We start from the raw sequence: 2,500 nt of genomic DNA, 5'->3' as shown, positions 1-2,500 counted from the left end.
GGGATGGGTGGCGTGGCGGCGGCGGCTCCACCGTGGGGCCGCTCGCCCGCCCCGTCGCCTTCCCGCCGCCGGCCCTGGACCGGTTCCTTCCCGGCCGTCGGTCCTCCGCTCCGGGCCCTCCGCCCCCTCGCCGTTCGCCTCGGCCTGTCCTCCGAGCCTGGGGCCTCTCCTCCGTCGTCCGTCGGGCTCTCTCTCTTTCCCGCCCTCCCCCCCCCGTGTGCCCCCTGCCCGCTCGTTCCCCCGCTTCCCGTCGGAGCCTCCCTTACCGCCCTCGGTGGCGATAAGGGGGCCCGGGACGCGGGTGCGGGGCAAGGGCCCCGGGTGGGGGGGCGGGGTTGGGGTTTAGGAGAAAAGAGGGCCGCGCCCGTGCCCGGGCGCGAGCGGGAGGTCTCCGCCCGGCTTGGGGGACACGGTGGGGGCCTCGTCGGGCGGTGGCAGTGGTTGTCTCGTGCGGCGGTCGGCCCGGCGCCCGGCCGGGGCCCCGTGTCACGGGCCGGTAGCGCCGAGGCCCCGCGTGCTGCGGGCGGGCGCGGGCGGAGAGCGTGTCGGTCGGTTGTCGGGGCGGCGGCGGCGAGCGTGGGGCGCTCCGTCCCCCCCCGCCTCGCCCGCCTCCCCCTCTCCAGGTACCTAGCGCGTCCCGGCGCGGAGGTTTAAAGACCCATGGGGGGGTCGCCCGTCCGCCTTGGGGTCGGGGCGGTCGGGCCCGCGGGGAGTCGGGAGGCCCCCTCCCTTCTCCCCCAGACTCCGCTTTCCCACCCCCACCCCCACGGGGCCGGGGCACCGCGCCGCGCGCCACTGGTCCTCCCCGCCGCGGCCGTCGGGAGGGGGCTACCCGGCGGCCGTGGTGCGGGCCGGGCCCGTGTGCCGCGTGAGTGCGGGCCCCGCGTCCCTCGCGGGGTGGGGGGGGGTGAGGTGGGAACCCCCCGGGCGCCTGTGGGGTGTCCGAGCCCGCCCCGCCTGCGGGTCGGTGCCGGGCGCCCCGTCGTGAAACCTTCCGGCCCCTCCGGTCTGCTGTTTTCTGTCTGACTTGGCCGGCCAGAGGCAACCCCTCCGGGGGATGTGCCGTGCCACCGGCGGGGACCCCGCCGAAACGCAAAGAAACCAAACTCGTACGACTCTTAGCGGTGGATCACTCGGCTCGTGCGTCGATGAAGAACGCAGCTAGCTGCGAGAATTAATGTGAATTGCAGGACACATTGATCATCGACACTTCGAACGCACTTGCGGCCCCGGGTTCCTCCCGGGGCTACGCCTGTCTGAGCGTCGCTTGACGATCAATCGCCCCCCGGGGGTGTGCGCGCGTGCGTTGCGTGTGTGTGCGCTCGCGCGCGCGCCTTCCCGGGGTGGCGCGGCTGGGGGTTTCCTCGCAGGGCCGCCGGGGCCCTCTGTCCCCCTAAGTGCAGACGCGGCGCCCCCCCCCCTCCGCCTCGTGCTGAGGCCACGGGGGGGCCCGCTGCCCGCGAGAGGGAAGAGAAGGGAGAGAGAGCTCGCGACGAGGTCCCTGGCCGTTGGCCTCCGCGGTCGGTCCCCTTCGGGAAGCGCCCTCGCGCCGCAAGCGGTCTTTGGGCGTACCCCCGGGGTGTCGGTGGGCGGGGACGGTCCCGCGCCCTCGCGGCCGGGGCCCGCTGTGGTGGCGTGGCGGGGCCGCGTCCGTTCCGCCGTCGTTCGCCGCCCGCCCCCGGCGGCGGCGGCGTCCCGGCGACGGACGTCCGGCCCGCCTCCTCCGCGGCGCCCCGAGCCGCGCGTCCGGGGTCCGTGCCCGCCCCCGCCGCCTCGCCTCGCCGTGTCGGGGCGGGCGGCTCGGGCCGAGGCCGAGTCGTGCGTGCGCGGCCGCGCCCCGGGGATGCGTGCCCCGGCGGCGACCCGCGGGACGCCGCGGCGTCGCCTGCCGCCGCGCGCTTTCCCCCGGGCTGCGGCCGCGCCGCGCTCCGTGCCCGCTCCCGAGCCCGCGGTGGGCGTCTGTGGGTGGGTGGACCGGGGCGCTCGGCGTCCGTCGCTCGTCGCGGCGGGGGCGTCTCGCGGCTGCGTGGAGGACGCGGTGTGCGGCGTTGGCGGCGCGAGAGAGAGAGAGAGAGAGAGAGAGAGAGTGAGTGGTGGGAGTGAGTCGCTCGGTCGGTCGGGCGTGGAAGGAGGCGCGGGGTGAAGGAGGGCCCGGCGGTCGGGGGGCGACCGCCGGGTTTTCTCCACCACACCCCCGTGCCTTCCACGCCGTCCGCCGCTCTCCTCTCCTGTCCGTCCCCCTCTCCTCTCCTCTCCTCTCCTCTCCTCTCTCCTCTCCCGTCCCCCCGTCTCCCGTCCTCTCTCCTCCGTGACGACGCCGCCTCCGGGCCGCGCTCGGGTGTCGGTGCGTTTCCCGGCCCCGCCCGCTCTCCGCCCCGCGCGTCCGTCCGTCCCGTGGCCGCCGGCTCGTGCTCCCGTCCCGTCGCCCCTCCGCGCGTTCCTCTCCCCGCCCCTCGCCCCCGCGCACGGCGCGGGTGAGGGGAGCCGTCGGGGGTGGTGT

The 2,500-nt window shown here is 77.1% G+C and overlaps 1 non-coding gene across 1 annotated transcript; it reads left to right on the top strand.

The window, feature by feature from the left end:
- The first annotated feature begins 1,113 nt into the window (after positions 1-1,113).
- Positions 1,114-1,266, top strand: LOC137757949 (5.8S ribosomal RNA). The gene has a single exon (XR_011072625.1). It is a non-coding gene; the product is annotated as a 5.8S ribosomal RNA (ribosomal RNA).
- Positions 1,267-2,500: the final 1,234 nt, after the last annotated feature.

The sequence above is a fragment of the Eschrichtius robustus genome, unplaced genomic scaffold, assembly GCF_028021215.1.
Source record: "Eschrichtius robustus isolate mEscRob2 unplaced genomic scaffold, mEscRob2.pri scaffold_540, whole genome shotgun sequence".
Lineage (NCBI taxonomy): Eukaryota > Metazoa > Chordata > Mammalia > Artiodactyla > Eschrichtiidae > Eschrichtius > Eschrichtius robustus.
This window is presented reverse-complemented; position numbering and strand designations above follow the sequence as displayed.